The sequence below is a fragment of the Anastrepha ludens genome, chromosome 4 (assembly GCF_028408465.1).
Source record: "Anastrepha ludens isolate Willacy chromosome 4, idAnaLude1.1, whole genome shotgun sequence".
Taxonomy (NCBI): domain Eukaryota; kingdom Metazoa; phylum Arthropoda; class Insecta; order Diptera; family Tephritidae; genus Anastrepha; species Anastrepha ludens.
The window spans coordinates 114,805,549-114,830,929 of record NC_071500.1 but is presented as its reverse complement, the minus strand read 5'-3'; the positions used below and the strand labels follow the sequence as shown (position 1 = coordinate 114,830,929).

The window sequence follows — 25,381 nt, the reverse complement described above, 5'->3', positions numbered from 1 at the left end:
CGATAGCATGAAGCTGGCTACAAGCTTGGTGGACCCAAAATATATACATATATATATAGGCAGAGAAGTTCTTTGCATATATTTTGGTAAAAAATGCTCAATTCAAATTTTTCCCACTTCTTTCGACATTCGAAAATGTTTTTAAAGAATTTCCTGAGCGAATCAAATGGGTCACTGCTATCCCGAAGATGCCTCCACTGCCATCTCCGCAGAGAAACAATAAACTGGACATTATGATATGTAAAAACTTAAGAATCAAATATTTTAAATTGTCTCTATCGAAATTCGCGTGAATAAACGTCAACTAATGTGTCGGTAGCAATATCTGCAGGTGACAATGCTGAGCAGAATACCAAGCGGGTGTAAAAGTCGCCAGCATATTTATTTACCGGTAACAAAAAGCAGAATAGACCTATGAATGGGTCTAATATTCGTGCAGCCACTCTTACGAATGTACGTACATAGGCATGTGTGTATGTGTGCACAATCAACAAAGATCAGCACTCGCTCGTGTAATGAAAGGCGCACAATGGCCGCATGGATGTGTGTACATGCATGTGAGGGTTTGTTTGTGTACGTTCTGGCGCCCACCGTGCCGCTCGCTCACTCACTCACTCACACAGCCGCTTGTGCACGCCTCAAGGCCATTTAAAAATACACGCCGCTAAAAATAAACACAACAGCACAACAATACAGAACAGCGGCGCTTAAACAGCCGCAGCAAACAACGCCATTACGAATGCAAATGCTTTTGCAATTGAGCGTGCGTGTGTATATGTGCGTTTGCTATAAAAGTTGTATGCATAAGTGCCTTTAGGGAGGAGAGAGGGTATGGCTTAAAGCGATGGCATGCTGGCTTCTAAGCGAAAAGCAAACAAAGCGGCGGCGATGACTCGAGCGACTGCTGAGAGTTCAAAAAGGCGGCTGGGTATCCACGTTCATGAGGCGCTCAAAGAGGCGGCAGCACACGCGCACCATACAGTTGGAGTGTCAATGTGCCCAAATTTTTTCTACAAATTTGTTCATTTACATACAAACATACATACATATGTATATACATATATTCTGCTATAGTCCACACTTTGCTCGTTTCCAAAAGTATGTAAACAAATGTTTCTGGTTACAAACAAATGTTTAAATTAATTGAAAGAAAAAAATCGCTTTGCTGCAACATACATCCATACATATATATTTATGTACATAACAGTACAACATGTGTGTTTATATGGATTGCTGCGGTGTGTGTTTTCGACAACTGCCCGCTTACCCGATCGACTGCCCAACTGCACGAGCGACTTCGGTGGATGTCTTCTTCGTTTGTTGTCTTTAGTTACATGCAAATGCAGATACATATATATGTATATGTGAGTATTTATACATGCATACACATATACACCTATGTCTATATATGTGGGAAAATAACGGAGCGCTCTGTTTTTGTACATACATATTTGAAAAAAGCAGATTAGTAACTTTGATAAATAAGCTTCGCATCTATTTTTACGCATTAACGTATGTATCTATTTATAGACTCTGTCTTTGTGATTACAAGGCAATCCCCATTAACACTATTTAGCGTAGCCTAAACTATCAAGCCTTACTAAAAACAAATTTGGGTAAATATCATATTATTTATTATCTTCTGGTTCAAAAATAGTTTCATGGCAAAGAAGAGATTTAAGGTGATATTTGTGAGGAGAAAAAATCATAATGTAGCTACATTTAATAAAAATAGAAATATATACAATATAAATTTATGTATGTGTGTACACACTCATGTTTGTTAGTTTTAAAGAAGACAAAAGCACAGGAACAACAATAATTGTGTTTTTCTCTACTGATAAAGCGTTTACAATAATGTTGAGACAACGGATTGCTAGAAACAATACCCAACAGAAAATCACTTGTCTCTTTAGACTGAATACGCATAAAAGGCAAATAGCTCTCAGATTAGATCTTTTTTAGAAAAAAAAACACATATTAAAAGCTATAAAAAAATAACATAAGTTCAGTATTCGCGCTATTAGTCACCTACAGATTTTACTTCGTCGCTTTAGTACCGTTAGAATTTTCTGGGAGGCAACATCCAGAAATGTTTCAGCTAGCAGCCACCAAGGTAGAGTTGTAGTCCTATAGTTGCACTCAAAGTAAAGACCAAGCGAGCGAAAATTGCGATGTTCATCGGGGCACGAAGTTTTTGTGAACATGAACAGAAATGCGATATCCAATATGAATATGAGTGCATATAGTATAACCGCGAATATTAATATCAATACGAATGTAAATACGAACACCAATGAGAAGACGAACAAGTCAAATACATACCAGTACGAGAAAACCGATAGAAACACGAATGACAAATACTAAAGCAAATCAAAAATGTTTATAACTTAAAATTTACTACATACACAGTCAACTTTACTACAACATTTTATTTTCATTTAATTTAATTTATTTCATTTTAATTTATTCTATTTCATTTTAATTTATTTTATTTCATTTTAATTAATTAAATACTTCATTTTAAATTTAATCCATTTTTATTAATTTTGCTTCGTTTTATTTTATTTTGTTTCATTTTAATTACTTTTTATTTTTAATACTTTATTTGTTTTACTTTTTAAAATTTTTTTTTTTAATTTTTATATATTTGTTTATTTTTTTTTTTGTATTCCTTATTAATTATTTTTTTGTTCTTTCTGTTTTGTTTCAGTTTGCTTGGCATTATTGGATTGTATTTTTTGTTTATCTATTTTATTCTGTTTTACTTTATTTTATTTTATTTTATTTTATTTTATTTTATTTTATTTTATTTTTTTTATTTTATTTTTTTATTTTATTTTATTTTATTTTATTTTATTTTATTTTATTTATTTTATTTTATTTTATTTTATTTTATTTTATTTTATTTTATTTTATTTTATTTTATTTTATTTTATTTTATTTTATTTTATTTTATTTTATTTTATTTTATTTTATTTTATTTTATTTTATTTTATTTTATTTTATTTTATTTTATTTTATTTTATTTTATTTTATTTTATTTTATTTTATTTTATTTTATTTTATTTTATTTTATTTATTTATTTATTAGTGAAGAAACTTCATTTATATATTTCATATATAATTACATATACAAATATACTTTTTCTTTACGTTTGTTGTTTACTTTTCTCAATTATTTTCCAACACTCAATAAAGCTTCATTTATAGCATTACATGTATCTATATATGTCTGTGTATGCATACCCGAATGTAAAAATGTGGTCATTTATGCACTTCGAACATTTATTTTATCCACAAATAATCATCATCATCTTCACTTCGCAACGTGGAGCGATTTATTAAAGAATTCTTGGCTCGGCTATCCTGCGTTTCACCACAACCATTTGCCATTTTCTCTCACTGGCACCTAATATTTATTAACCCTCTTTTTACCTTGTTTGCTAGTTTGTTATTTTTAGTAAATTTTATAGCCGCCTTGGCATAAATTTCCGACGTTTTTACTGTTAAATGCAGTTATCAAATCATAAAAGTCCATAAAATGTCGCATGTGTGTTTGCATGGCCCATTTAGTTGTATGTTTGTATACGAAATTGATTAAGTGACCATACGAATGCCGAGGCACTCGTCCAACAGCAGACTCAGTGAATTTAACGAAGCGATCCAATGGACTTACAATCACAAAAAACACATTAAATAGGCGACTGAATATTCTCTTCAATGAATTAATTGGAGACATTTCGAGACTGCAATCACGAAGGAAGGTAGCTTTAGGTGTAACTTTGTTTTCTCCAACGGCTACCGCGATTGAAGCTAGATTATGTTCGTTATCGTAATTAATTGACTCAGCTATCCACTTTTCGTTGTAATAATTTTACTTTTAACACAGCGCCTAATAGTTAACCGACATTTTCTAAAAATCAATTGTATTCGGGACTTTTTTAACAACTTATTTCGTCTAAGCCACTCCCGCCGTGTCATGCAACGCGGTGGCGACAGCGAAGCTACAGCGCCGGCGCAACGACAGTAAATGGCGTTACAACAACTTTGTCCGATGACTAGACAGACGTGTGACACACCCGGTAAGGTTTTAAGTTGCAACTAAAAATAGAATTAATAAAATCTTTTCATAGCTAGGAGCGAGCGAGTGTGTGCGAGTGAATGACTGTTTGCGAGTGTGGCTATGGTTAATTTAAATTTAGTTGTTGTTGTTGACATAAAAGTTGTACATGTTATTGTTGTTTTTGTTAGAATTGAAAAGACAGTGAAATAAATTGAATGTGTGGAACTCGTTTGCCGCAACTGGCTGTAACTGAGTTATTTATAGGTCAGAGCCGATGGGAGCCACAAGTTAGTGATCGAGGCGCTCAGTTTACGGAGTTGAATATTTGTATTTTTAATAAAGTAAAAATAAAAACAAACTCTTCAAACGATTTTAGTTCTGAAACAGATTTATAAAATAACTATGAAAAATTCCTATCGGCGTCTTGTCATGCAATAAATCTTTAAAACCTTCGCACTCACAGATATTCTAAAGAGACGGTAGGTCTGGCACTGCGTTCGGAGCAGTAACAAGTATCGTACGCAATATTATTGACATGTGCTTACAGCAAGTAACTACGCTCATAAAATGTATTGGTGTTGTAATAAATTTCTTCGATTTTGCTCAAATACTTCCTTAAGTGTGTGGAGAAGGTGGCCTTCCCATCTGTTCTCTAAGCACCGTTTGATAATTAATTAGTTGGTATTAAGCGGGCTATTACTGAGAAACTCTTCCATTCCTTACTTGACTCCCTATACTTGTATTTAGTGAATCCTGAGAACTGCCAGAGCAAGAAAAGTTACGCTGTTCACCATTAATCGTTTCAGGAAAGGCACATTGAAGAGGAGGTAGAAGTAGAACAAAAACAACAAGTGCAATGCAAAATTTATTAACTAAGGTTGACCGGTCAAAGTAATTTAAAAAAAATTTCAAATTTAGAGACCAAACTAATGGGAAAATACAAATCAGCTGCTCTATTGATACTACCTGTTCAATGTGCCTTGGTCTTAGGTAAACTGGATACTCAGCACGAGGTAACATTAAATCTTAAAGCAGCTCATCTTTATCAAAGTAGATTGCAATGAAGCAAGTCCACACATGCCGCAGAGCCAATAAGAGTAAGAAAATTAGGTACGGTGCACTTGACAGGGCTAGTTTATTGGGACGGTAGTACTTGGTCGGGAAAACCCCAAGTCATTCCGGTAATGTTAAGCCGGCTGTCATGGGAATGTACTACATTCATCGGGATACCCATACCATCTTCCTAAACTACCGACTCCCGAACGGCGTTATCGGAGGCCAACCACGGCGAAGAGCTTCAGCGAGAGCCGCGTAACTTTGGCTCCATTACGTTCTAGATATTGTAGTAGGTTAAACTCCTACCCAATATATGTCCAGCTATTTTCAAACACCTAACACCGCTCTCCCTCTGGGCCCTACCTGTCAAAACAGTATGTTTTCTTAGTCTACCGTTAGATGAGTTAGACGAAGAGGTTCGGTGACTACACCACACTGGCGAAGTTTAGTAAACTGCTACAACAACAATAACAGTAGGATAAAAAAGTAAAATAAGTAATCCAATCCAAACCGTTAAGTATAGGAACTGTTCGGGTCTAAATCAACCCCGATAAATGGATTTTGCTGTTTCTACACTTACCAAAGCCACTCACAAGGGATGATATTTGGAACGAACTGTGAACCCCAATAGTTTCCATGTGGAATTATGTCATAGCACCTCATAGACGCGAGCTTCTATGTCGACTGCGAAATAAAAATTTTGTTGGCATTGCTTGAGACTTGACATTGGCATTATTTGTGAGTATTTGAGAGGTCTGATAATCGGCGGTCGAATGCGTTTAGAAAGAAGCTTTTTTCTTTTATAACAATTTGCGAGCACTCTACGTACGTATATATGTATGTATCTGGGTATCTCGTTTACGTGTATGTATGTGAAGCATTAGTTGATGGTAACTAAGTAAAATTACAAAAGTTGTCTCAGTTTTGAAAAAAAAAAAACAAAACGAAGTACGAAGCAGGTTTGAATATCTTAATTCATCACAAGCGTACACTTATACGAAATATTTGCAAAAACTACTATTTTTAATCAGCTTCAGAATATAAAAAATGTAAACCTCAGCACCAAAACTCGCCACAATTATGTTTTGTATTTGTTTACGCAATAAATAATATATTTAAATATCACTATACCTACATACACATAACTTTTCGTCTGTCTCATTATCAAGTGTTTAGAAACACAGCCAGACGATAGATAGCCAGCGCTTTTGTTCGCCTCAAACGAGTAATCTTGATTATAATTGCTGTTGAATGATGGCCAAGTGTCTACCACTTCAATACCTCAAATCCCAACAACACCACAAATTTGGAAACAATACAAGACTGGCTGACTACAGACAAATCACTACAAATTGCTAACAAATTAAGAATTACTGATTTTTTTTTATTTAAATACATACATCTGTATTTGTCTAAAGATTTGTGTCATAACACACCTCTTACAAGAAAAGAAAACAAATCCGATAACAAATGTATGTTTGCTTAGCAGCAATTAAGTGCGTGATACGTCAAATACGATGACAATTCATTTATCAACGTAAACGATCGGTAAGATCGGGTTCTGATGGGAGCGCGGGGCACTTAAGTACATAGTTACGTACGTGGTAGTAAATACCGAGAATAAACATACATAAAGGGTGGCCCAACGGTTGGTTGCTTTTTCACGTTGATAGGTATTTCCTGCTAAAAGAAGTGTCAGAAACTTTTTATTATCTCGGTGGTACGAAATGGATAACTGAATAGTTTTGGGTTTGAAAAAAGTTTCAAAACAATGTAAAATTACTACGAAAAGGTTGCGTAGGTTAAATTTTAAGATGTAAGCTCGATAGATTGTTTTTTAAAAGACGACACAAGCTACTTATCCTAGAACTCTTCCGGTATCCACAGCCGCGAATGTAACTATTGCTATTCAAGTAGTGGCAGCGTGAACTCTGGATCAGTAACTCAACAACCAACGCAGATCTCAACAACTAAACATTAGTCCACGCTCTAGCCTAATATTTCTGTTTAAGAACCTTTTTTTGTTTTTGTTGTTGTTGGAGCAGCATAAACATTCCCTATAAAAATTCGGGGAATGCTGCTGGTAGGTAGATCTGGTGGCTGCCAATTTGTCACCCTTAGACCTGTATTAGGTCCATTGTGATGCCACTGGAAATGTTTCCTTATACTATGGGATCCCTTTTAAACCATCCTGTGGCTTTTATAAACGATCTTAACAAGAATGGTGGTCTCTAATAGTTTCCTCCACCTCGTTCCGATAGCGTAGAACCGACTGTCGTGGGACCACTGTGTAAGGACCTTAACTTACTAGCTTATGATGTTCAAATAACTCAAAAATTAAAAACGTATCTTTATGGAACTTAAAGCAGCTTGAAAAAATGCTGGCGATTCTGCTTAAAAAATATTTTTTCGTATTGTGCATACTTTATTCTCGAGCTCTGATTTCTGTAAGATGGATGTACGTGCCGCACATGTTGTCCAACAAGCCGTGTTTTGTGTTTAAAAATATATCGAAAGATTCTCTTGTTTTAATAAGGCGTTTTTTTATTATATTCTTAAAAAGAAATTAGACAATGGTCCTCCATTTAGTATGAACCTAAGATCATAACAATTTTGCTTATTCTACATTGATACGAATACATAAATACAAATTTAGCATACATATTTTTATTGTTAGGTAAATTAAAACTTCTTTAACATGAAAGTCAGGTAAAAACTTATTTTGCTGACGACAGATATGGCTTGGCAACAATTTCACGTGTGTTGCTTTAGCAGTAAGAAGACAATATATAAAAACTCTCGCATATGTGAGCCCCCTGAATATTAGCACAGTTGGTAAAATACTCGTACCTAAAACTAAATGAAAGAAATAATCACTCATGAGTAATTATGTTTCCTATAATATTTATGGCGTTGTTATTAATTGGATTTGATAACACTTGAAACGAAAGTTTCTCACTTCGGTTTATGCTAAATTTCGCGTAAGAGTTAATTGACGGTTATTGCGCGACCGCATTTTTGTCATCACTGCCCATTAGGGGACTTAACCACAAACCACAATTAGTCATGTGCGGTTTCTTGGCTTATTTACTAATAGAGGTAGCAGCAGGGGTACGAGGAAGGTTTCACAGTGGGAATTTCGCTCTCTTTAATTTACAAAGTGTGAGCAGAACTACCGTAAGGCTTAACTTAATAAGAATAATCTATTTTCAATAAGAATTAAGTGAAAATGTGTTCATTATACGAGTAAAACCCAGATATTTATAAGTACAAAATTATTACTTATAAACTATAAATAGGCATTGGAAAATATGTGATCCTTACATTTCAGATTTATGATATGTTTTGTAATTTTATGTAAAAACAATGGGAAAGATTTTACCACTCAAACTCCTCATTAGATGGGTATGTTTTGTCTCTTTTGCGAGGAAGGCCGAATATACTCGTAACAGAGGGATACAACGGGTTAAAATTTACCACAAAAATATTTGTCATAAAATTCTACTACAAGCCTCAAAAGAAGGGTGACCTAGGAGACTGCAGCGGCGGGAAGGGAACAACACTCCTAAACAAAATTTACAAAATCATACAAGGGTGATAGATTTACAAGGTGAAAAAGAAAACTTTGAGGGGAACTTCAGCTGCCATGTCACGGATTACGGTCTGTTATTGGCCACACCTTCCCAATTCTTTTCACCATGAAAATCATAGCTACGAATGTTTGTGCATAGTGGTAAGAAAACTACAGCGAGTTGAGAACTCAATACGTAATGAATAGGTGGATTTTAGCCCCCTCATCAAAGCTGCCTACTCTAAGCAATCAATTGCATGGCGCTCGCCATTTGAAATGCTTTTCGTTGTCTGTCTTTAAACAGTATTCCATACAATCAAGCGAGCGTAATATGGACAGGGCTCCACAACAAAGGAGGCCCCCAGAAACTGATTAGTCTCATAAGAGTAACGTAGTAATGTAGAGCCGAGGAAGGTTACCAATAATAGGTTGAAAAGCCGTTTAATACAACGAAGCTCAAAATTCAACTTGAACTACCGTTAGTTCTCTTTACCATTACCACTACCACTTTTGTAGCCATTGCCGTTGTACTCACCATTACCAATCAAATGTTCATTACCCTTACCATAGTTATTTCTAACATTCCAGACCACCATTATTACAACCTCGATAATTCCCACTACCCCTAATATAAATATAGTACTACCACTATCATTATCATTACAATTGCTGGTAACGTCCCCCTTATCATTACCATTATTACCGCTACAATTACAATTATGATTTGTCATTGCCATTACTCTTAGGATTACCACCATAATTACAATTATGATTGCAATTACAATTTATCCTTGAACTAATTATTAATTGTAACTTTGCAAAACGCACGCACTGAAACATTCAGCCCAGTCTATGTATGTAAATATGTACGAGGGTCGTCTGAAAAGTACGTGCAAAGTCAGAGAGTCAGTTATGTGTATTTAGTAGCATCTCTGGGAAGAACATGCACCAAGTCTCAGTCAGAACTGTTTATTTCTTTGCGTTTCGCATTCATGTGAATCGGGGAACCGAGTGATTTACTTTTTCCATCAGGACAACGCACCAGCTCGCACCTCGGTAGTTGTGGTCGTAAAATGAATGCAGTTCCAACTCGTTTCACATCCCCTGTATTCTCCAGACTTGGCTCCCTCGGATCGCTCCGACTAACATTTTTTCCACAGTTTGAAGAAATGGATGGCGTGAATAAAAGATTTTTTTTTAAAGATCCAAACGAGGAGGTGATTGCAAAAATGAATGACTATTTTTCATACTGGGCAAATCCTAATATACGGGAGGGATCAGCAAACTAGAGAAACTAAAAGGCTTCTATGCCAAAACGTTCCCACGGTAGTCGGTTCTACGTTAGCGGAACGGCCCGGATTTATATACGGCCAAAGACTGTCACTCCAGCAGCATTCCCCGTAGTTGTATGTGGAATGTTTGTGCTGCTTCAACAACAACAACTTAAACAGCTGCCAGTTTATCTCAAGTAATTAAGTATACATATATATATATATAATTGGCGCGTACACCCTTTTTCGTTTGGCCAAGTTCCTCCTCCTATTTGTGGTGTGCGTCTTGATGTTGTTCCACAAATGGAGGGACCTACAGTTTCAAGTCGCCTCGAATGGCAGATATTTTTATGAGGGGCTTTTTCATGGCAAAAATACACTCGGAGGTTTGCCATTGCCTGCCGAGGGGCGACCGCTATTAGAAAAATGTTTTTATTAATTTTGATGTTTCACCGAGATTCGAACCTACGTTCTCTCTGTGAATTCCGGATGGTAGTCACGCACCAACCCCTTCGGCTACGGCGGCCGCCCAGCCCAAGTAATTAAGTAGTTTTTATTTTTGCACGTACTTTTCAAACGACCCTCCTATATATGGATATTCTTGAAATACACATAAATGCCACCCAATCAATGCTTCTGCGAATTGTACTTCGTTAACCCAGTCGCCAATTACTTAGTCGCTGTCAATTATTTAATTTCATATTCGCCGCATTATTCAATCAACGGCAACGAAACGGCAATCGGCACGATCTCTTTAATTGACTTGTCACAGAGTCTTTGGCTAATTGTAAGACGTATAAATAAAGTCATCACCAGTAACCACCATAAAACACATGCACATTTATACTTACTCATACACATATATATGAATCTGTGCCATATGGAACAGCTACGCATATTTCGTTCGTGAGTGGGGGGAGCCGATGTTTGTAAACCCAATATTGTATGATAAACAATACTAGGCACCCAACCGCTCCTGCGAACTTCGCATATCGGTACTATCCGTACATATAAATACATATACATATATACATAGTATGTGCGTATATATGAGTCTGTACATATTTGACAAAACAACTTAAGTCGACTTAACACTTTCTGCCTGTTAAGCACAAATTTAACTGTGTCTAAGACAATATTTTGGCTATTAATCATAGACTCATAGACCTAATACCATTTGAACGAAACTTAAATGAAAATATCATATTTTTCGGTTAAAGATCATCATTTAACGATCTAAAAGCTAACCTTCTACGCAATCTAAGATAAGTTATTTTGCCAAAAGTGCGCAAATATACACAGAATGTGGCTATTAATGTGAGGCATATCGCAAAAGTTACTTGTAAACCTTTAATTAATGTTAATCAATTTCATTTGACTCTCATCGCTTATACTCATACATACGAGTAGGTACTTATGAATGTACAAGTGTAGATGTATGTATATAGATAAGCATTCTGGTATTTCACCATACAATTCGTTTATGTATGATACACTTTCCCTGTGCTCACTTCATTAAATCTTGGCCACATCGAATCGACACGTCGGTGTGTCAAGTAATGTGACATGGACATTTGGCATTTGCTATTTGGCGCAGTCATAGTCACAGGCACATAGACATACAGCTTGTGATATGATTCAGACAATGGCGGTGGAAGTGGTTGTATCTGTTGTGGTGCTGCTGACTATGGTGATATTGATGCCGGTGTCAACGACGATAGTATCCGAGTCCACAAGAACCTTGACCATGGCGTTCGCTTGTACAAGAATGGTCGATTGTTCACTGTTATTTATTTGTGTTATTTTTGCCTGTTTAGGGTTTTTGCAAGTATTAGTGATTTTGTTTTTATAATTCTTCCATTGAAATGTGACTTGCCCATCACAATCAATTGCTCGGCGAGCTGCTTGTGTGCATATGCGAGGATGTATATTTGGTTTTGAGATTAACTTCCTTTGTATTGTGCCACAATTAACTTTTCGGCGTTCCCACGACAGTCGGTTCTACGTTACGAGGAATTTTATCTAATGTCCAAGCGTCAAAAATATTAATTATTAATAATTAAAAATAAAATTATTAACTTACAAAAATTTAATTCTTTTATTATTCTCCGAAATTGCTTTTTCGTTTTGAAATCCCTAATAGGGGCACAATTAAATTTTGCTGTTACAACTCCCCTTTTAAGTTATGAGTAAATCTTCAACGGCCTGTGGACTCTCTCACAACAAAAAGTGATTCACAAAACTGACGCCGAATTGAATTACTAAAAGGATTTTAATGAATAAACTCACACAATAGGAACAAAATGGAAAGGTGGTACACAAAAATATTTCGTCTTTGGTTAGCGAAAAATATTTTTAATAAGGCGCTTAGTCTTACAGTTATTATAATATTTTAATAATGTTTATCGATACATTTTTTTATTTATTTCTTTCTTTTTTTCTTTCTTTCTTTGTTTATCTCCTTCTTTCTTTCTTTCTTTATTTATTTATTTATGTGATTATCTTTTTATTTTTTTTTTTATTTGATTATTTTTTTTCTTTTATATTTATCTGAATATTTTATTATAATGGGCTTAAGAGTTAATTCCAAAAACATTAGGCTAAATTACTACACGATAAACATTAAATACTTCAATCTATTAGAGTATTGATTTTGAATCCGATAAGCCTATACCTAAAAAATTCGAAAACGAATTGAGCACGGCCAAAGCCCTATTAATTAATATTTAATTTAATAACTTGAAAAAAAGGCGAAAATTTGTTTCACACGCTGGAACAGGTGTCGCTGACTGTTATTTTTAATTTTTTTCTTTGTTTTAAAACACGTAAAATTAACATATGTAGCTATGAATATAAGCACGCGCAGATACACTTGTGGACAAAATAATAGGTGTGTGCTGAATCTGTAGTGATTTACGCCCAATAGTGTAATAACTGTTATTTTTTTTTTGATACCGCTACATTTTAATGAAACAAAAGGGAACTAGAACGTAAGTAAAAAACATTTTTGCGACTCAATTGGTAATTTTGCGTGTTATTGGAAAGTAATGATTGTTTGGTTGAATTCGCTTGGCCATAAAAATAGGTGTATCAGCATTTTTTCGAAAATACCTTGTTATTTGAAGTGTTATCAAATATGTTTTGCTGCATTGTTCAATTTGTATTATTTTGACTGGTTCAATAATTATTTAGAATGGGTCGTAATAGCCACTGCACCGAAGTAGAGCGTCAATTGGTGAAGAAACTTCGTGCGGAAGGGAAAATGTATCGATACATTGCCAATACATTGGGACGGTTGGAAAACTTTCTTACGAGCTCTTTAAAAAAGAAGTGTGAGAAAGAAAATCGTGGACGGCCAAGATTGATGGGCCCGGCAGAGGTTCGCCGTATAGTTCTTATGACCAAAAAGGATCCTTTTGTGTCTTAGCGACAAATCGCAGCAGAAATGGGATTGAATATAAGCTCGCGGACAATACGACGGCGCTTAGTGGACGCTAATCTACCAGGACGAAAAGCTAGAAGAGTTCCACTTCTACGAAAAGTGCACATACAGAGAAGAAAAGCATTTGCTAATGAGCACAGAGATTGGTATGGTCCTACTGGAGAAAAAAGTGGCGAAATATTATATTTAGTGACGAAGTAAAGATGAATTTATACGGTAATGATTCCAAAAGAAGTGTACGCCGCCCGAAAGGCAAAGAATTTGCGTCTCAGTATACCAAAAAAATCATTAAGCATGGAGGTGGAAACATTATGGTGTGGGGATGTTTCTCTTGGCAGGGTGTTGGTCCTTTATTTTGGATAAAAGACACAATGACCGCGGTGGAGTATAGGGATATTTTGCAAAATGTTATGCTTCCATATGCAGAAGAAAACATGCCTTTGAGATGGTGTTATCAGCAAGATAATGACCCCAAACATACCTCGAGGTTGGTGTCGGAGTGGCTAAGAAATGCAAACATAAGTTGTATGCAATGGCCAAGTCAATCCCCTGGTCTCAATCCTATTGAGAACTTATGGAGGAGTGATTTGAAGAGGAGACTGGCAGACTTTGCATTCCAAAACAAGGAGCAATTGTGGCAGAAAACCAAGGAAATATGGGATGCTACCCCTTTAGAAACCTGCCAAAAATTAATAAAATCCATGCCCAACAGAATAGGTAAACTTATACAGAACCATGGAGGATATACTGGTTATTGAAATACTAGCGGTTAAATTTAAGTTGAACTGCCTTTTTGTTTTGTTTTTTGTCATATAATATTTCACACCTATTATTTTGACCAATGGTATTTTTTTGTTATAATTAAATTTTCATTTGTGTTTAAAAAGTAAAATGAATTTCAACATATTTTTATTTAATGAAATAAAACATTACTAAAACAATAAAAAAAACTCTTGTTTTTACAAATTTTTGAATGTTATTAAAAAAAACTTTGTTACACCTATTATTTTGTACATAAGTGTATGTATGTATGTGCTATTTTTTGTCCGCTCGCACAACTTAAGCCGCCTGGTCATTAGCTTCCGCTGCTGCTGACCCACTTCACTCGGCCACCAACTCATTTCAAATGTGTGCGTAATTATTTCACGCTCAATTGTCGTTGTTGTTACACTTGCGATTTGCTTGAGCTATTGTTGTTGTTTATGTTGTTTAGCCCGTGCTGTTATTGACTTAATTACAAAATGAGCAATTATTTATTTACAATTAATTTAAAATTACGATAACAACCAGCGGCACACAGCAACACAACAAAGAAAAAGCAAAATCGAGTAATAACCAAACGAACATTAAAATATCAATATGCAATATATACATACATACATATGAGGCTTCGGTAGTGAGTGTGTGTGTGTATACATGAAACATTATAAGCTCAATAGCGAGTCACACATTGCGCGGCAGTCATTTTTGAAATCGATACACAAACCACCGCCGCGACGTGGGCGTTGCCACGTGTAATTCTTCGAATTTAAAGCAAAGGCTTTTTGTTAAAGTATTTGCTTACAATTGTCAAATCACTAATGCAAATCGCCTTAAATGGGCTTGCTATAAATTTGGGCTGTTAGTGCGCAGTTGGGCGTGTCAAATTTCATTTTTCAGATAGGAAGCAGAAAATCTTAGAATTTTTTTTCACTCAGTCCACAAAATGCAATGGCAAGGCAAGCTCCAAGTGCACATCAAATAAAAAAGTAGCTTAAACGTACCAGGTTGATGGTAAAAATTAGAAGCACTTTTCGAGTTGGTGAAAGAACTCGGCTTCAAATAAGCAAACACGCCGCCTTGTAAGCCGTATTCTATGGACATGTAAAAGTGCTAATAAAGCTTTCATAACAACAATGTAAGCGTACTAAATTTCAAAACAAAAATAAGGAAACTTTATATAGTACAATAGTCGAGCAAACATCTTGGACCACGGAGAATCGAAAATGTCAAAGGGAAAAGGGACTCAGAAAATGTCGCGATTACTCTGAAAATCTATGGCGACAAACAATCAGCGCCTAAGTTGATTTAAAAAGATTCAAGCCTACTAACAAAAGTCTATATTTACATACGTAAAAGCCCTAACTCCTCCCTAACTTATTTTCTTAAAAAGTGATTGCTAAAAACATATTGGCTTCTGAGCCTTTACCATTTCTGGCTTAGGCTGTTGTTGATTGTGACCACAAAAATAAAGAGTACTGATAATGAACAATAGTTCTAGATTACTCTGAAGTAACATTTAAAAAAAATAAAATAAAAATAAAAAAAAATATCAATCGTGAGTATTTTATCGCCTCAAGGGCGGGATTATACATATGATATAAAGGGTGGTTAAATTTCAAGGGCCGATGTTGAAGGTGAACCACACCTTAACGTCAACGATACCTTTGGACTTCTTTCTTTGGGGTTATTTGAAAAAAAGGTATACGTCGATAAGCCAGCAATAATTTAAAAGCTAAAGGATGAGATAATTCGGCCCATTAACGGCATAGAACCTCAATTATGCCTCGGCGTCATTGAAAATTTTGACCATCGGAGGAGGTGTGCCGCTAAAGCAGCAGCGGCTATTTGGCCGATATTTTGTTCTAAACCAATATTATCATAATAGGTAAAGAGAAATGACAATAATTTCCTAAAAAAAATTGTATTTTATTCAAAATCAACACCGGCCTTTGAAACTTAACCACACTTTATATAAAGGGTTTTTCAATTGGCGCCCTGTGGCAGCCATTTTGTTTTGGTGACATCTGTCAAATCTTTTGTTTATAATTCAGTTGTTTATACCAAATCATTATGGCAAGTTACACGATTGAACAACACGTTCACATGATAAAACTTTATTTTCAAAATGAGTGTTCATTAACGCAAACGTTGCATTTTTCGGTAGACGTGGTGGCCCTTCCAATTTCTTATGGCCCATGTTGAACCACATGGACCTAGACGACATGTGGTTCCAGCAGGATGGCGCTACGTGCCACACATCAAACGCCATTTTATTCCATTTTAACATCCTACCCGAAAAACCCTATATAATTGGCTCTTTTTGGGTGTTTGGCCGAGCTCCTTCTCCTATTTGTGCAGAGGGTCTTGATGTTATTTCACATATGGAGGGACCTACAGTTTTTAGCCGACTCTGAACGGAAAGGTTTTTTATGAGGAGGTTTTTCATTGCAGAATTAAATTCGCAGGTTTGCCAATGCGTGCCGAGGGGTGACCGCTATTAGAAAAAACGTTTTCTTCATTTTTGGTGTTTCACGGAGATTAAAGCCTACGCCTTCCCAATAGTAGTAACGTAAAACTCACTGAGAACCGAGTAGCGATACCGCAATCTCCACAGTCTTTGGAATGCTTTCAATCGTGGGCGACTACCAGAATAACAAAAATTCACACAGGCAAAACGAAACTTCATCAAATTTAATGTGTTTACAAATTACGCGCATTTTTTGTTATTTAATTTTGATAAGATTTCCTAATGCCAACAATAAAAATAAACACAGTCGCAATTTACTTGCCATGAAAAAAGTTTTAGCCTGGTTCGCGCTTTTATTTACAATGTGTTCAAATGAACAAATATGTAATAAAACAATACACACATACGCGCGTTTAAAAATAGACACGAGTATTTGGCAAATAAAGAAAACACATGCTCACTATGAAATTAATAACTTAACTTAACAGATTACTTTATTAATTATTAGGTATTGATTAGGCTCTTAAGCTTAACCAATTAATCAGCTAACAACGTTGTGGGTAAGCATTTGCTTTTCGCCATCTGCTCAAGTCTTGCCTACTTGCTGACACAGCAGTATTTAAAAATACAAATTGCCCTAATGAATTTCTTATACTTGTTTGGGAAAGATTACGAATACAATGAGGGAATGCGAACACGTGTATTTGACAGTTTAATTGATATTCGTTGCCACTGAGGTGTAGCGAGCTGGCGCGTTTAGAAACAGTGATTTCAACAAAGTTCAGAGAAGGCGATACCACTACGGAAACAGTTTGTGGGATGATTGGTCGTTGGGCGGCTGATAATAGTAAAGGTATTTTAATTGCATTATTTGTATTGAAACTATTTACACGAATTGTGCTATTTATTTTATTATTTAATTAGCATAGCTTTGGCTAATGAAATAATTTTTGGACTATCCATGTGCTTGAAACAAAAAAAAAAACAACAGCAATAGACAGATATTTTGTACGTTGTATAGGAACTCATTGTCTTCGGAAATCCAAAGTACTTTTGACTGGGAGGATAGCTGTAACCTTCTTTGACTCCATGAAGAACAAGCTCAAGTGAGCTAAGAGACCTGAGATGGCAACAAATTAATGGACTGCGCCTGGCAAAGTCCTCCTTAATAAAGGAGGTTCAAGCAACGCATAACCCTGCCTAAGGACAAACGGGCATTCAGATTACATAGTCATCTGTACAGGATTGGAATGTTATTCACTGACTCCTGCCGTTTTTGCGGCCAGTTCGCGGAGACTCCAGCACACCTTTTTCTCAAATATGACGCTATAGCGCGAAGAAGGTTAAGACATCTCGACCAGAGGAAATACCCAAAAGCTCAGCCTAATCCAGTTCCATCTCAAGTTTATTAAGGAAACTGGGTTTGGATGAGGTACTCTGATGAGTGGAGGGCGCAAAAGGCCATGGAGTCGAAGTGCAAACCTCACTTTCATTCATTCATAGAGAATAACTTACGCCAGAGGTAAGAGTAGATAGGAATATATTGAGCTACTTGTGCGCCGCACACTAAACTAATCGGCCATATAAGAACAACGAATTGTTCCTCATTTATGCTGATAACTTTGTCAGTGCCCAGTCAGTATTATTAATTTATCCATTGAGAGGCTAATTTGCTGCTAAGCCGTTTAAAGTAAGAAAGAGCATTGTATAAATATACCCCTGGCGCTATAATCCAAACGGAGTTAAAAGGAATTATATAAGGTGGAAGAGATTGGATATAGGTACACCTAGGATTTAGCTAAAGTTAAAGCAAAATAAAGAATAGAGATAAGATAAAGATAAACAAATGCTGCCTATTCAAAAACTATGGAAATTAAAACTCCAAAAAATTGAGAACGAGCTCGTACTTTGGGATTTCGTGCTACGACAAAACTAATTTTGATATTTATTTTTATTTTTTTTAACTTATTTTAAAGAACCACAAAATGATGCTAAATGCTTAAAATATTTTATTTTTATTTTTTGCAAGTCATTTTTCTTATTGCAATAAGAAGAAGCAAACAAATCCATATAATTAGTTTTGTAGCCTCATCTTGCGATTATTTAAATAAGAAATATTTTCCCTAGAATTTTATGTAAAATCGGATGTCAAAAAATATCATTCCATACAAATTTTCACGGAGACCCCACGCTCTAGGATGCATATACATTAGGCCGGGTCGATTTGTAGGGAGGCAAAATAATCACCCATTGCTCTGTGAAAATCATATTCTAGGGATCAAAATAAGAAACTTTGCCGAAGGAACCATACCTCTAAAACGAATTCTGATGTCCCCCAATTTGGGTCGAACTTTTTAGTTTCTTTTCTCATGTAAAGGCCAAAAATGGTGATATTTTGAAATGATTGTATGGGCAACCCCCCAGGGGAGTTCCAGGGGGTGTGCCACTGGCATGGGTGGATCGGCCGTCTAAAGTTAGTGGGGGTCGGTCATACATTTGAACTCGATTGGAGCACTCTAAATGGGTCAAAGTGGGGTTTTTCGTTCGACCCAAATTGGGGGACATCAGAATTCGATTTAGAGGAATGGTTCCTTCGGCAAAGTTTCTTATTTTGATCCCTAGAATATGATTTTCACACAGCAGTGAGCGATTTTTAAATCGACCCGCCCTACTATACATATATGTATGTTTTTTTCATTGACATTGGAGTGACAAGCCTTGGACAGATATACACAAATCCGGCTCGTTCCGGTAGCATAGAATCAACTGGCGTAGTTTGAATTACAATACTTTTTGACGTAAACTTCAAACTGAGTGTTTGGAAGAATAAGAGGAATAAATCTAATTTTAAATAGCTGCTTTATTTGCTTGATGCTGTAAAAAGACCTGTAAAGTATTTCATTTATTTTTTTCGTTTTTACATATTCATTCATTATTTAAGTTCTATTTACCTTAGTTTCTTCTCTAATTTTTTTCAATTCCACGTAAGACTTATGTATATTTCTTATATTGGAAAGCGAAGGTCTAACCGTGTGCACCGAAGAAAATAAAAAGAGTAAAGTTAAGTTACAACGATCAGTGAAAACTTGGCGCAGAGTTGCTCCATTTCGTACATTTTAAGAGTTGCTTAAATCGGCAAGATTTGTCTTGCGACCCACTGTATGTGACAAAGCGATTTTTTGTGCCTAAATTGAAAAATGTGCTTGTGGGCAATACGTGATTTTAAAAAGATTTAACATGAGAGGCAGCTTGAAAAGCAATTCATATTACTGATTTAGTTGTTTTTTGGTTATGGGGATTCCCAGTTTTGATATAAGAATTAGTTGGCCAGGGCATGTGATTTAATTTATTTATTTATTCAAGAAATGAGGCTTCATTTGTAAGACTTTTAAGTCATTAAGTTATAGATTTAATTAATTAAGTTTAATGTTGGCAGTCTGTTTGTTTTTTGAAATCTAGCATTTGTTCCAAAAAAGCTACCTCTAAGGGTTACCCTTAGTGTCGAAAAAATCAGGGAGTTTCAATAAATATTATATTTTCTTCAAAACTCTCTAGCTTTTTCATTTTCAATATCAAATAGTCGCAATATGATATTCCCACTTCCACAATAGCTCAATCAAACTTTAATGGCAGCCTGCTTCAAATAAAAAACCAACTAAAATATACTCAAATACATTCATACATCTATAGTATTATTGATTGTTCAGCAAATTTTTCCAACAATGGAGCAACTTGGTTGGAAAAATACATACATATACACACACATGGTATTTGACCAAAAGCAACTCATACGAATGTTAGTATCCCGTTTCATGTATTTCAGGTATTTATGCAGGCGTGTATGGGTTGTTATACCAAAATCCGCCAAAGCAAATAAAACATAGCGGTAAAGAATTTCTCGCAGCTCGTTGCTTACAATGGAAACGTTGCAATATTCAATCACGAATTGTCAAATCAAAACATAAATGTTTATGTATATAGAAAGTGTATATTTTTCAAAAATACATACGTATACAAAGGAGAAGAAGTTTCTCATACACGTGAAAAAACCCCGGTGTAAAATTACTTACGCGATATTGTTGTTATTGTCGTAGCGCACGTGCTTGTTTTGGTGTGATTTTAGTTGCGCGCTATTTGCTGCAATGACTTTGCTTTTCGAATATTTTTTCTTTTCACTTTTGTAGTAAGCAACAATTGTTTTGCTGTTGTTGGATTTGTTAGAATCACTTTGTTGCTACTTTACGTTTCGTTTTGTCGCACACAGTTCACAACAATTGGTTTATTTGTAAATGCGACGAAATCTCTTCGCGTTTTTGTCGTTGTGGGTTTCTACAGTTATCCATAACTGCAAATAAAAGCAAAAAAATATATAAGTACTTTTCAAGGTATCAAAGAGTAGATTATAAAATAGTAAAAATGCTAATTATAGTTAGCGGAAATTCATCAGAGAAAATTAAATTTTAATTGGGAACTTTGCAATTTTGTTAAATGTTTCATCATCCTGCAGTTGTGATAAGCCACACAACACACGCATACATACAAGCAAAACCCTGACATTAAAAATGAACATTTGAACTCAAAATTTTCCAAAAATTGTTAAACATATGTATTTCTTAATACTCCATTGCTTTGCATTATTTACGATGTGTAAAATATACAATATAAAAACGTAAGCATATTTAAAACTAAATATTAATAAAAAATATAAATTATAAATTATATGTAATAAATTATTATTAGTGACTGATGGCGGGCATAGGGCGGGCCAACCCAAATGAGAAATAATGATGGCTGTCATGCTCTCCGCTCTTTTATACGGAGCTGAACTCTGGGCAGATGCGCTAAAGGCAAATCACAGGTGTAAGCTCCTAGCACCGGTACAACGAACGGCACCTCTGAGAATTGTGTCTACCTATCGTACAGTATCAGGGCCAGTACCAGGGTAATAAAAGGCATCACTTCATGGTACAGTAGGAACTTCCGTAAAGTCACTTTTTATAAGCCCAAATAATTTCGGGACACATGTATTTTCAGAAATACCTGTTCAAAATAAGGAAAAGCGAACACTCCACATGCATATACGGTGATTCAGTTGAAGATGATGAACACCGTTTTCCAATGCATGCGCTGGGAGCAAGAACGTCAAACGTTGGAAAATACAGTGGGTCACCTAACCACTGAAAATATAATCGGCAAGCTGCTAAGCAGCGAGGAATTATGGGAAATAATCAGTGGTTTCAAAGAAAAGATTCTCTGGATAAAAAAGCGGGACCTGGCCGCAGGCGCACAAGCATAGATTTTGTAATGAGAAAGATGGAACACCACTCTGAATTAATGCGGAAGGTTCCAAACCGGGGCGCGGTTTCTAGTCTCCGGACATTCCATTGCTGCGAAGGCAGCTTTGATGATGCATTAGGCATTTTAAACAGTAAAAAAACAAAAAAAAAAAAATGCGTTTATTCAAAATTTATTTCGATCAATTCTAGAATAGTACGCGTACGTACCTGCCTCTTATTCTACATGAGAACCAATTACAAGTTATGACTGGTGTTTATGGAAGGAAAATTTGGAAGAGAATAAATTTCTGTAGCTCTGTAATATTGGAGGGAAGCGAACTCTTTTACAGTCTAAATGAAGCAAAAATACTCTTTTATATCTTTACTCACTTCAATGTCCACCTTTGCACCATGCCCAAAAAATGATGCCCAATTGTTTATTTGAAAAAAATTAACACTTTTAGGTATTTTTCATATGGAACCTGAATAAAAACAACAGCTTTCTATAAAAACAATGTATTTTTTTTAAACAGCTTAACACTGAAATTTACTTTTTTTATACAAATCATGTACACTTGGGCTTGCATAATGAAGTCACTTTGTCCTACTTACTATTTTCGCAACACATTTTACTTTATTTTTTTATTGCTGATGGCCAAAGTTGGGTTGGTACTATTTGCTTGTCGTTTGTAGTTCATTGATCAGATCAGATCAGCTAAAAAAACTATGCGTCCAGCCTCTGAACTCACTGAACAAATATCTTCTCATTCTAATAACTTTTCTGAAGTTTTGTGACCTTTTCAATATATTTTCGATTTGGTAAAGATGCATTTGCATTTACAAGGAATCACTGCCATTGACTAGCGCATACATGCATATAAACTGTATATGCTTGTTTTTTCTTTAATCTACCTCCCACCCCACACAGTCGACTGCAAGCACTCACAATTCAATACTAAAAATCTGTGCTCCTGTTTTTGTGTGTCATTATTGAAATGTTAGTGGTCAATGACAATATATGGAAAACAACAGTACACAGACAAATTTCAATATAAATTCCAATGCAAAGCGCATGCAGAACTTTTATGTGTATGTATGTGTGCGTCAGTACGCACGTGCTACAGCTTAACTCTGACATCACACATAAGCTTAGTAAAGCGAAGTTGGCTGCAAAAGTTTATATAAAGCAATACTAATCCGTTCACTTTGTTGAAAACAAGCCGCACTACATCCATTCTTATATACAATATATGTATATGCATATATATATGACGACACACGCCATGGCGTATGAGTGATACAAAAATTTTGTTCTTTGATTTATGCAATGCAATTTATTTGTGTATCCATTTGCATAATAAGTAGTTTAATTACACAGCTGCACATGCATACTTACATATATGCATTGATTTTCATACATATTCGTTGGGGGTTGTGTGTGTTTAGTTTTATGCGTTATTAGATAACTAGCAACCCGATCTGCTCCGCACGGGTATAAAATATATACCCTATGTCACTCACTGAAAAAATGATTAAAATCGATCCAGTAGTTTTGGCTTATTCATTATTGCCCGTGGCCCGCACGCGTTAAATTTGGAGTAAAACAATTCTCCTTTCTTTATAGCATGAAGATTTCCTGCTATCTTTGGGATATCTAAATTCATACCCTACATTTTTGCATATTAACTTTTTGCATTTTTACATATGTATTTATTTTATTTTTACAACAATTACTATATTACAGAATATCTTTATATACAACGTTCATAGCCTTCTTGTCATTAGACAATACAAACATGTTTTCTCTAGAGGTTACTCTTGAAAGAGCGACATACAGTTGGCCATGTGAAAAACAGTCAACACTCAAATCTAAGCCTGCAACGTTGAAGGTTTGACCCTGAGATTTATTAATGGTCATTGCAAAAGATGTCTTTACCGGAAATTGTAAGCGTTTAAATTGGAATGGTAGATCCGATGGTATCAGAGGGATTCGGGGAATCAATACATCTTCTTCGGTACCACATCCTGTGAGTATTGTGCACTCTATTATGAAAGTTTTCAGTGATTTTACCAGCAAACGCGTGCCATTGCAAAGTTTAGGTGGACTTAGGTTTCTTAATAAAATAACAGGACAACCTATTTTCAGCTCCATTTTGTGAGGAGGGAGTCCAGACGGGTTCAAAGAATTTAGAAATTCTGTAGGAAATTGAACAGATTCTTCCAAATCGAGAACAGTATCGACCGAGTAGTATATTTTCGTCGGCGCATCAATCTTTGAAATAATCAAGTAATTTACTTTATCTACTTGTTCGTTAGTTGGTGACAGAATAGCTCTTTCTTTAAACCAAGATATTGTCTTATAACTTATGTTATCAATGTCAGGATAGACATTGTTGACTAACTCTTGGATGTTGTCTATCAAAACACAAAGGTTTTCCAGGTTAATCCTTCCCTCACTTTGTGTTAATTCTCCAATGCCAACTTTTAGCAGCATCTCTGGAAATAGTCTGTTCTCACGTGAAGATGACGAAACCCTCATATTAGTTTTAAGATCTAATTTATTGACATGCGACCAAAGGTGGGATCTTTTTAGCGAAGCATTTATTTCGTCAGCACGTGTTCCTCGAGTCACAACTGGTAGGATTTGACGGAAATCTCCTGAGAACAGAATTGTACATCCACCCATAGGTGCATTTTTGTCCCAGACTATTAATGAGCAGTCACGCATCAATTTTCCTGTATTGCTCTGTCTAGAAACACTACAGATGCTGTTATCATCATCGGTGGCGATTTTCAGCGGGTGCTTGATTGTAGAGTGTATGGTTCGGCCTCTTTCCAAAAGAGTAGCGGCAATGCCGGATGACGCAACAGCTAACGCAATTTTTCCGGTAGATGTCAATTACTAATTACTGATGTAATATCTTGAAAAATATTGTTTTTAATTATATGCTGTAAAGAGCCAGATACATAGATCTATATGAAAACAACAATGTATTTAAGGTATTTAATTGGATAAGGATTAATGTTGTACCTATTTGTTGAAATCGCTTCGAAAATAAGCTATTAGTTGTCGTAAAAAGTAAATAACAAAAAATGTTATTGTATGGAATCGATAGCAAACTAAACGCGCTCCGAATCAATAAAAACTATTCAAAAACTGTATTTTAATTATGTGCGATTTACTAATATAGAACGTGAAAATAGCGTTTTATTTCGCTGTAAAATTGTATGTGCATATAATTACATGGAATTCGGTACATACATAGATACATATGTACATACGTCCGAAATGAAATAATGCGAGCGATTCGTAAATACATACATACATACGTCACCATACGATGTAATTCAACATTAATGAGGTGTGGTGAGATTATCGCTTAACGCCTGTTGCTTCATTCGGTTGACAGCGAACAAACTCACAAACAGCTTTTTTTGGAAAAAGAGCTGCTTTTGTTTAAACAATTTTG

At 35.4% G+C, this 25,381-nt stretch overlaps 1 protein-coding gene across 3 annotated transcripts in view; it reads right to left on the bottom strand.

The window, feature by feature from the left end:
- Positions 1–25,381, bottom strand: part of LOC128860698 (receptor-type guanylate cyclase Gyc76C-like) — a 150,188-nt gene that overhangs the window by 66,806 nt on the left and 58,001 nt on the right. For all 3 annotated transcript variants that reach the window (XM_054098366.1, XM_054098368.1, XM_054098369.1), the window contains one exon: positions 20,706–20,980. The gene's annotated coding sequence lies outside the window, so the exon portion shown is untranslated. The remainder of the gene's footprint in view (positions 1–20,705; positions 20,981–25,381) is intronic.